We start from the raw sequence: 11,932 nt of genomic DNA, 5'->3' as shown, positions 1-11,932 counted from the left end.
GCTGCCCACTTCCCCCCAGGTCGAATATGACCCGTCCACCACCACCCTCTGAGTACGACCCTTCAGCCAATCTGCAATCCATCTGACTGTGTAGGCATCAATGCCACAGTTGTCTAGTTTTTTAATGAGGATGGGGTGGGAGATGGTGTCAAAGGCCTTGCTGAAGTCTAGAAAGACTACGTCCACGGCAACACCTGCATCCATTGCCTTTGTGACCTGATCATAAAAGGCAATCAGGTTGGTCTGACATGATCTGCCCCTAATGAAAACATGCTGGTTGCCCTTAAGCATCATCCCTGAAGCTGGCCCATCACAAATGTGCTTCTTGAGGATCTTCTCAAAGAGTTTCCCAAGGATAGAGGTAAGACTGACAGGCCTATAGTTGCCCGGGTCCTCTCTCTTCCCTTTTTTGAAGATGGGGACCACGTTAGCTATCTTCCAATCATCCAAATTTTGGATTATCCTTCCAAACTATTGCAATGTGGAAAGTAATTCAATAAACAGCATATAAAACAGCCAAATGTGCAAAATGAATAAACAGTAAGAAAATCTCTAATTTTGTTTTGTTTCAGTAAGGTTAGCAGCAGGTACCACAATAATCAGTGGCAATTACTTTAGGGAAGTTCTGTGACCTATCAATATGACCACATGACCCCAAAACCCAGCCGTCTCACCACCAAGTTGGCTGCCATATTAGCCACCATATTGGTTGCCATCTTGACTGCCATCTTGGTCCCAGAAGCCCCTGCCCCATCACATAGTCTGTGACATAAGAAAGTCCACCCTTTGACTGAGAAACTGTGCTCCCTACAGTGGTACCTACCTTCATGGCACATGACCCAACACAAGAGCCCCAGAAATCCAGTCCCCCTAGGCCATGAGACACAGGTGCAACTTATCAGGTACCAGGGGGCTGTGAACCCTCTAACATCTTTCTCTGTCACCCTCAGCCAATTGGTGTGGAAGCTGAAAATAGTAGATGGTTACATTTTTTTAATATTCTGAATGTATGCAGGAGACAAGAAGACATGTACCTAATTACATTTTTGTAATGCAGCTAGCTCAGAAAAATCTTGGGAATTCTGAGCCAAAAAACAAGAAAAACTTGGAAATTTAAGAATAAAGGGTGTGTAGATATCCTGCTCTCTCTCTTCTCTGCCTTGACACACCCCTCCTTTCTGGACTGTGAGCTATTTGGTTTCAACCTGGTCACCTAGGTGACTGGGCTGTTAAAATTCCTGAGGGGAGGGGGCTCGCTCTCTCTTCCTTAGGCAGCATTTGGGAACAGAGAAGCCTCCAGCCTCCAGAAAGAATCTCTATGGATGAAGCAATGAGTATGCTAGGAAACTCACTACTAGATTAGAATTAAGTATTTCAGTCACATATTAAAAGGGCCACCAAACCCACATTGGAAATACTCAAAGTATTTTGATTTCTCAAAGTGTTTTTTTTCTCTTAAATTCCTTTTTCTACCCGCCAACCCCCACTACCTCTTCTCCTTGAACAATAAAGGGTATCAGGTTATAGCATGACTAGCTGTTTTTTTCTGTGAATGCCTGTGGGAAGAAAGGGGACAAATAGGCCTTTTGGCTCCCTTTTGCTGGGCCAGCTACATTGGGCTTGGCTATCTTCAGATGCTTCAGGCTGAAAGAAGAACCCAGGAACTTTACCAGTGGGCAAAGCACCCCCAAGGCTTGCAGGATCTGTGTACTCTGGGCTGCACAGAGCCCTAACAGAGACTAGTGGCCGGGTGGTGGCTACGTTACCCCAGGCTTGTAGGTGTGCTCCATGAAGGGAGATGGCCAGGCATAGGTGTCCCAGGGGAGACTTCTGGTGTATGGTTTTGGGCCTGGCACAGTGAGGTGGGTGGCTCAGTATAGTAGCGCCCCCTACTGTGTTGCCACAAAAAATGTCTGGCTGGCTTTATTAAGGTCTTGATCAATAAAAAGTTCCTGGACTACACTGTCATAGCTCACAATACCAAAGAGTATGACAGCTACTTCATTGTTAGCCAGTTATTGAAGGAAAAAATGGGTGTAGAACTAATTACCCAGGGCAGTAAACTCATGTGTATAGAGGTGGATAGCCTGGGTATCCATTTCATAGATTCTTTAAATTTTTGGCCCATTAAACTTAGCAAGCTTTCCCAGGTGATGGGGTTTGAAGGGTGTGAAAGGTATTTGCCACATTTTTTTTTTAACACACCAGAAAATATGATTACTGACCTATCCTTGGGACACAGTACCACAGAGTTGAAAGCATGATACCTAGTGAGAAAGAAGAGTTTATAGAATGGTATCAGGATAGTTTTGATAAGACCTGTGACAAAGAAAATGACCCAGCCTATTGCTGCCAGCAAGACATGAAAATTATGAAGGAGACCTATCACCTATACAGGAATGAGATTATGAAAATGACATAGCAGGTAGACATGGTGAAGAAAAAAGGTAAACTCATATTGGTAAATTTCTGCATAGACCCTTTCCAATACACCACATTGGCATCCATCTGTATGGCCATGTGCAAGTTTGTGTTTGGAACCCCAGATCACTGCACTTCTCATCCCCAGGACACCTACATGAGACATTTACTGTGCAGTTGGCTAATTATCTGTGTAGCCACCAGGCCTTGAACAGTCACTCTTGGGCAGCTTTCACTCAAGTGATAGGTGTCAAGTGCCTCACTGGTTCACGTTCTTGCCTGAGCCAATGTCCTCCGCCCGAGTCTCCAACCCTGCGCTCTCCTGCCATGACTTGTTGGACCTCAGTGTGCGGGCTTGTCTTTCGGGTGCACTCGTTGGCCCGTGGCTCCTCGGTGGTTACTCACAGGGCTCCACCACCCCTACACCCTGGCCTCACGCCTCCTGTGGAACGATGTCCATCCAATGGCCTCTTCCTTCTGAGGAGAGAGCACCCACAGCAGGAACCTCATCTCCCTAGCCCACCTATCCATCACCCCTCCCTCAGAGGAAGAAAAGCCCATCCTTGCAGTGGTCCTACCCCCTTCCAGTGCCTTACTTCTGCTCTCTTATCCTTTGCCTCGTACTCAACCACTTGCATTCCTTTCTTTCCCCTCACAGAACAGTCCTGGGCCTGTCCTAGTCTCTCCTACAACCCCACTTGCTTCTTAGGCTGCCACCACAGATCTCCTCACCTCTTCTTCCTTACCCATCTGGATCCGGCGGCGATATCCGCCCCGACAGCAACCCCTCTGGGGTTCTCCCGGGGTCCTCTTCTTCCGGATGTCACTTCTTCAGTGCCCTGTCATCCCCACACTGCCACCTGCCGTCCGCTCCGTCTCTCCAGATCTCCCTGTCGATGTCTCCAGACAGCACTCCGGTCAGTCCTTCACTGTCCCGTGCAGATCAATGTCGAGGTACTCCTCCTCATTCTACCTGTATTCGTTCCAGCTGGCTCTGACCCCTGGGTCCCGTGCGGTGTGACTTCTCTGCTGCCAGTGTTGGCAGCAGCTCTCCTCCTTGACCCTCCGCCGCCTCCGCAATGTGCACCGCCATTTTTATTCTCATCAGCCAGCATTTAGTGCTGACATCACTGGCTGGCCACAGCTGGATAAACAGGTGGCTGACAAGCCGTGCAGGCTCCTCCTTCTGCCCCTCGTGTGCTGTGCTCCAAGCTGCCAGTGAGTATTCTTCATTAAGGTGTTTCCCGGGACAATCTGAGTAGTAAATGTCTCAGAATCTATACATGCACCCCTATTAGGTTGGATTAAACTAATGTACTGCACAGCCAGATAATATTTGTAAATACAACCACCATCTTGTTGTGAAGTAAACAACTCTGCACCAGTGCATGTGTAGATGCTGCCCCAGATGGCTTGGGCAGGAGGGTGTTTCAGTGCAGTGACTCCCTCATGCCCCATCCAGGCCCTCCACTGCACATTTATTCAGGGGCAGCAGCCCCGGGCTAGCAGACTGACCCTTGGGGCCCCCTGGCAGCCAGGGCTGCCTCGACCCAACTCCACATTCTGTGTATGAATAAACTGCGGTGCACATTGCTTCAAAGTTAATTGCACTCCCAGAAGCAATAAACTGCTGTTTATTCATGTGCCATAATTGCACATGTAGACATGCCCCTAGACAAATAACAGAGACAGCAAAAGACAGCTTCAACCCTGTCTGTTCAGTGGCTAATGTACAGATAAGAGAAAGAAAATATTGTAATCCAGTTCATTTTATTAGGTGAGGAATTTCAGGTAGGCCCCTATTTTTAGACAACTATGCCAAATTTGATGAAAAACTCACAGCCTTTGAATTTATAGACTGTTTTTTCCATGGCTGTGTCACCTGCAACAGTGAAAAAGTGTGGAATGTGCTGACAGGGACAACCTAAGGTTTTTTGCATTACCAGACACAGTACAAGGCCAATTATCTGAAGAGAGTGGGGTCTCCCATCAGGACAATTTGGGAGCATGAGTGGATGACACCATTAGAATCAGATGGGGAGCTTGTAGATTTCTTAAACAAAGCCCAAATGCCTTCCCCTCTGGTGCCGAGGGATGCTCTCTTTTGGGAGAGGACTAATGCTATCTCTCTCTATTACAAAATTAAGCCTGGTCAGCAAATTCACTGTTATGATTTTACCAGCATCTACCCCTTCATAAATAAAGCTAAGGAAGACCCTAATGGGCACCCCACAACTATTCATGACAATTTTGGACCTCTGTCAACTTATTTTAGTATGGCCAGAGTGAAATTGACCCCCCCACCATGTGACCTCTTTTTCCCTGTGCTGACTGTCAGAATGAATGGTAAACTTGTTCTCACTGTGCTGCACCTGCGTGGATACAAGACAGTAAAAGTGCACCCACACTAACAAGACAGCCTTCCCGGTTAGCTGGTATACAGCAGAGTTGAAGAAAACTACCGTGAAGAGCTACACAGTGGCTAAAAAATCTATGATGTCTGGCATTTTGCCAAGACAACTAACACGTTTTTTTCAAAGTACATAAAATTACACCTACAACGGAAGCAGAAGCCTCAGGGTATCCCACCTGGTGTACTGACAAAGAAAAACAAAACAAGTACGTGAATGATTTCTACAAGAAAGAAGGCATGCATTTATACTAAGAGCAAATTAAATAGAACCTGGCAAAGTGCCCAAAGGCAAAATTGTTTATAAATTTTTCTGGGGAAAATTCAGCCAGAGAACAAACCTCCCCAACACTTGCATCGTGATCAGGGATCCTCATTTTCCCTGATATAAAAAAAAAAAATCCCCAATTTTTGGATTTAAAAACTCAAAATTCACCTTTTTCCATGAGTAAAATAAAACTCCACTTATATATAATATTAATGGCATTTCATTTTAATCATGGGGAAAAGGGATTTTTTTTATCAAAGAAAACCAGGATCCCTGATCATGAGAGACCCCAATGAACTCATTGGCTGTCTCTTCTCCCTCTGATGAGATCTCATCCTGTGATTTTATCGATAATGAAATGGTCTGCATATCTTCAAAGTATGCCAAAGAGCGTTACTTGCTTTTGGGTAACACTAACATTTTATAGCCTGTTTCACCACTGCTCATGCTTTGAGTTGCATGAGCTGTTGGACAGATGGCAAGATTTGTGCCTGTACCATGTCACCAACTCTGTGATATTTGTGAGCTGTAAGGAAGACTGGCAAGCTCACAAGTGATATCCCATCAGATTAATCCATCATGGAGTTTGTGTCAGCAGGTCTGAAACTTATGGGTGTAAACTGTCAGGAAGCAAGGCCTGCTTGAAGATCAAAGGGATTACCTGGAATGCAGCCAACTGAAGAAATCAACTTTGAGTCCTTGAGAGACCTTGTTCTAGATTTAGGGGTGAATCCTGCAAGGACACTCCTAAAATAATTGTGGTACAACAGCTCTCTATCATCAGGAAAAGAAAAAGATGGATAATAGAGACCAAAGCCCTTACGAAAATGCAGAAAATTGTTTGCAACAAGAGATTACTCACAGAAAATGTTAACAGCCTCTGCTTTGGCTTTTGAGCATGGATGTGTGCTGTAAGCACCCTTTTTCTGTGATTCCCACTGGGCCTGGCAACTCTGGTAAAAGTTACATTATTAAAAACCTTTTGGATAATGCTGGTAGAATATTGTCTGTTCTGCCTAAGAATATCATGTGCTTCTATAGGTGTTGGAAACCTTTGTATAAAGCTTTGATTTGTAAATTGCCTTTTATCAAAATTTGTGGAGGGCTTCCCGGACAGTCTTAATGACTGCTTGCTCCCTTCTAATAAAGTAAATATGGTTGTGGTGGATAATTTGATGGACTCTGCTTGTGAGTGTGGTGAAATTGAGAAATCCTTTATCATGTACATATACCATAAGCATCATGTATATAGTCCAGAATGTTTTATGTCATGAGAAAAAGAGTTGCACCATTAACCTCAACACAAAATATGTGGTTCTGTTTATAAAACCCAGAGATACGCTGCATATAGTGTCCCTGGTGAGGCAGATGTACCCAGGCAAGGCCCAATTCTTTCTAGGAGCTTTGGAGGATGCTGCTAAAAAAAACCTTTGGGTATCTGGTGGTAGATTTAAACTCTTCTCACCCAAAGGATTTTAGATTAAGAATCAGGCTTCTCCCTCCCTCCCCATCAGCTGTTTACACTTTGAAAAAAAACAGTGGGCATGAATAAAAAGAGACGGCGTAGCAGCAAGCTCTTTTTAACTCTGAAGCCTGCAGGCAACAGAGTGGGGGTCTTGTAGCTGTTTCATCTGAAAAACGGTGCTGATAGTGTTTTTGTTTAGCAAAAACATAATACTTTGAGGAAGACAGCACTGTTCGAGGGATGACAGTACAAGTCAAAAAACTCCCTGTGGTTCCAGTCCATCGGGTAAACTGCCAGCCATTGCTAACTAGGCTGATTATGCAGGTGCATATTGACTGCTAAGGTCAGGGGTATTCAGGATACTCGAGTCTTAGGGAGCTAGTCACAGGGAAACGCATCTAAGTCTCTTTTACATATAGATCTGTGGGTAAAACACGGGAAAGCGATTCAGTGTCCATCTTCATGTGTAGTCCTACATGACATTTCTCCCCTGGTTTATCTCTATAACACTGTCAAATACCCCATACACAATCCTGTTGACAGTGGTCGGTAAAGCATATTTCTGCTCTCAGGTCCCTGCTTTAATCAGTAAATAATGGTCAGCACATCCATAGTCAGGAGAAAGGTCAAAGGCAAGCAAATTGTACCCCCAGGCAAATTCCTCACAATTAACAGTGCATAGTCTTTCCTAAGCTTACTGGCTGTCTGAACCAGGTGATGTGCTTTCTCATTCATTTACCATTCTCAAAATCTGACTGTAGTGGTTTAGCTGGGGGGTTTTCTCCACCACCATAAAGGACAACAAAATTAATATTGCAGTTTTTACAGTTGAAGGAGTGTTTAGAATAGTTCCTGCTAAAGGCATCATTACCCATGAACACTGTGACAAGGCACTTGGGCAGGTGTCCCAAAAACAGATTCACCTGATTACTGACCTGGCTGCCCGCAGAGACGCTAAGCACTTTCATGTTTACACAGTCTATGGGGTATTATCATTGGCTGTAAGCTAGGCCTGCGTATGGCCCAGCTGCACAGCTGGGGCTGACCTCATTTTCTGTACAAAAAGGAAGGTGAATGTGATTTATAGTTGACACTGTTCAGCTGCTGGGGGAGGGGGCATCAAACAAAAGGTGTCTGTACTGCAAGTCAGTTTAATTTAAGTGTTGTGGAGATGGCCTAGCAGATTTATCTTTCTGCTCTAAGCCATCAGGTTTGCCCATATCCTAAACCCATGATTACCACCATCCAGCTTAAGGCTTCATGTTGTCCAGGGGGTCTTTGTAAAACAGTATGGCAGATAATTGTGTCAGTGGTGTCATCACTATAGTTGAGCACTGATTCAATGAAGGCCCAGTAAGGGCAAGAATTGTTGTTCTGGTTTATGAGATGATCCCCCCAGAGTGACATCCAGCTGACTGAAAAGAGAGGTCAAAGGATAATTCACCAGGCCCACAATGATCCTGGCATCAAGATCGGTTTCATCACATTTTACAATCTTCCAACAAAGGTACAGCAGCATGTTGTTAAAATCCATATAGTCTACACTATTCCCAGCAATGAATAAGTCAAGAATGGCAGACTGTAATAGTCGATAGTGGGGGGATCTCAATGTTCAGACTTCTCTTGATGCTGGTCTCCCCAGAAGCTCTTTGAAACAAATCCAGATTGTATTTGGTACATGCATCAGCAGGGATCCTAGTTTTCTGTTCACCATGGGGTAGGATGTACTGTTGATTGGCTGAGAGGCAAAAGCCATGGCAAAAATAAAAGAAAGCGGAAGTGCCACTCGCTGCCAGACAGATGCTGCTGCACTTTTGGTAGGTTGAGGAAAAACACAGATTTTTGTGTTTTTTAAATGGAATTTTTCTGCTTTTTTCACTTGGAAAACTAGGATCCCTGTATCATCGGCCCCCCAGGTGAGCAAAAGCCATGGCAGGAAAAATATATTCATTTTTCCTCCAAGAGAGCACCCCATCTTTCTCCCAGCTGCTGCTGCTTGGTCTTTCATATATGGATGACCTGCCACCTTACTCTCTTTCTTTAAAGGGACTGGGGTGGGCCTATACATTGGGGCTGTGCATCTCTCTTTCCTTTAGGGCTTATTTTTTTAATATACATGAGGCTGGACCCTTTCTGCTTTGCCAACTTGCCCACCTTATCCAGAACAATTTAGGAGACATAACCAACAACATCTCTGGCTAACTTCAGAGTTACTTTTTTACTTGGGGTTTAATCATCTCCAGGCCCCTTTTCAAAAGTGGTACAGCTTTTAATAAAAGGCTGTGGAATTTCCCCCCGATGCCAGCTCCATACATCATGGGCACCCCCTGATATCTGGGGAGACCATTCCCTGCCTGGGTTTTGTAGTAATTTCTGTATCAGGCAGGGTCTCCATAAGTTTTAATGGCCACCAATGTGCTTTACTTCATTTTAAAACCCCAAGTCTTCCATAGTTTCAGGAGAAGCATAACAATTACCTTGCCAAAGCAAAATGAAGCATCTCTTCTAGTCCATCTTTTTCAATGCTGATTATGTCGATGTGATGCAGGCTTATGGGTACATAATGCAACTTGCCATATATGATGGTAACAAATTTGATGTTTCTTCCATGAACAGGAACACAGCATAATAAGAGTACTGAAAAGCCCCTCACAAGCTTAAGTTCTACAATGCCTGTGCAGAGATGCAACAAATTGAATCCTCCAGTAATATCATCAGCAAAGGAGGTTCTTTTAATGGTGAACCTTGGCAGCAACCCCAAAATATTGGCTAGCTTGCCATTTTTTTCTTTTTAAAAAGCATAAGACCTTTTTCTGGCTGTAAGTCTCACTTCTCTATTCACATAATCATAGATCATAACTAATTCAGGTGGGGCAGGATGGTTGGCATTAATATTGTTCATATGATCCAGCAATTCTGTGATGGATGAATAATATGTGATGGATGCAGGAGGTAACCCTATTTCTTACCCCAAAATAATATTTCCAAAGAGGTGTCTTCATTGATACTCTTCTAGCTGTGCAGGGATTGTGTTTCTGCTAATCCCACCTCCCAGTTTCCCAGGAGATCCAGAGGTTTAACTGGCTGTATTGTAAGGTTTGAGCTGGTGTTCTGCAGGAAAATCTTGGCTCAGGCATTACTGGGCAAGGTGATATAAAAGTGATGTCACTCATCTTTTCTGTCTAGCAGAGGTAAAAATTTTCTTGTACACCTGAACATTACAGAGTTGGCAGGCTTCCCCCCAACTGTTGTATTTAGCCAGCTACCCAAACCATTTCACCAGTAATAACAAATGATAAATCCTGCACTGTCTCTGCCATGGCTGTTCTGCTACCATTGAAAAAAAAAAAGATTTCCCAACATTGCCCATCCAATCCTATCCTATCCATATTAATGTCACAAAAAATGAGTTTATACTTGGTGTTACTAAGTAGAATATAGCTGCACTGGAAACAATGGATTGGGTCACTTAGTAACATTTTTTTAGTTGTTTAATTTGTTTTTAATTTTTTTTTCTATAACAGCACAGAACAGGTCTCAAAAATCATATCTGCTTTACCTGATAATCTCTTCATAAAGTACTATCTCCAGTTTCCAAATAAATATGTGTTGCTTTTTCTGTATCCTTTCCAATGTTTCCATATCAGTTTGACAATATTTACATCATAACTATTGGCATTAAATTGACCACATCAGTAGTTAAACTCAAATTCCATTGTTAAATCCAAAGGCCCATAGCAATTATCCAGTTACTTTAAATTAATGTTCTAAACTACAATAAAAATATCAACTAAATGTTAAGGGACAATGTTATAATATTTATAAATGACCACAACCACACAGTAATTACAGTTGCAAGCTTTGATCAAAATTCTCACAGTTGGGTTGACGAGAGAGAATCTTGCTGCCCTGTGCCAGTTGACTCCAGCAGGGTGTAATGCCAGGTTATGGGCCACCACATCTAGGAGACCAGAAGTAGCATGCAGAATCCAAGTGCTGGGAAGCTAGGAAGGCCAAAAGTCATTCTGAAGAACTTAGTCAGAGATCCAGAGTGTCAGACAGAGCACAGAGTCAGAAGGCAAATCAGGTCAGCCTCCCAGTAGATCAAGCCAAGAGTTAGATTAAGGAACTGAAGTGTCAGGCAGAACACAGTCTGAAGGTGAGCCAGTTTAGGTACCTGAGGGATCAGTCAGAGACCTGCTAGAGGCATGAGCCAAGAGCAAAGCAATTTGGGTAGAGGTTGAACCCTGTTGCCTAGACACTTCCTGTTCCTGTGCAGGGGTTTATATGGAAGGAAGTGAAAGGTCAGCAAATCCCAGCTGACCACTTGAATGGCAGGGAGCGGGTGGATGGCTAGGCCCTGATGGAGGCTTCCAATTAGCTGTGTCCAGCCAGGACAATCAGCTGAGGAAGTGGCAAACTGGGGTGAGTAGCTGATCTGGACAAGTCAACGTCCTAGGTTCAAAACCATGATCTGACCTAGGGTTGCTCATGCTAGCAAAGAACTTCCCACTTTTTCTTGCTCTATTTTATCCCCCTTGATTTCTTATTACGTTATCTTCTTCTGAGTTCCAGACATTTATCAAAGCTGATCTAGCTTGTAACTTCCAGACATACCTCTCTTACTGTTCCTAGAACACAAAACCTTCTACATTCCTTGTGTTCCTTCAGTCAATTCTTAGGTCAACTGGAGCCAAGTGGTGGGTATACCAATCTTCTTACTATCTCTACCACCTTTAGTAGTTCCTTTCCTTTGTCTCAGACTTAGCACCTTCCACTGTCCAATACCAGTATTTTTACTCTCTCTGCTTTTCTCTTTATTTAAACCATGGGTTTCTGAAGGTTTGATTCAAATCTACTATCACTTAGTACAAAAGTATTACTTCCCTAACATACAACATTAAAATAATCATTATTAAAATAATCATTATTTTAGTATTGTTCATATCAATGCCATACACAGAGGTAAAAATCAAGTCCCTTCTTCTACTCACTACTCTTATTTAATATATCCAAAGAGTATATTAGGAGGAAAAGCAAGGGCAACATTGGACCCCTGCTAAACCAGATGGGACAATTGACAACTGACACCCAGGAAAAAGCCAACCTATTAAATGGGTACTTTGCATCAGCCTCTCATCAGTCCCATGGGACACCCATGTCCATTATGGGACAGGGAGGCCCGGGTGAGGGAGATTCCATGCCCTCCATCAATGCTGACCTCGTGAAGCAACACCTTGAAAGGCTGGACACCTTCAAGTCAGCTGGCCCTGACAATCTACACCCCAGGGTATTCAAGGAGCTGGCAAGCATCATAGCCCAGCCTCTGGCATGGATCTTTGAAAACTCCTAGTGCTCTGGTGAAGTG

The sequence above is a fragment of the Gavialis gangeticus genome, unplaced genomic scaffold (assembly GCF_001723915.1).
Source record: "Gavialis gangeticus isolate Ggan-Ray unplaced genomic scaffold, GavGan_comp1, whole genome shotgun sequence".
Taxonomy (NCBI): Eukaryota; Metazoa; Chordata; order Crocodylia; family Gavialidae; genus Gavialis; species Gavialis gangeticus.
The sequence above is the reverse complement of the archived record's forward strand: the minus strand, read 5'-3'. Positions refer to the sequence as shown.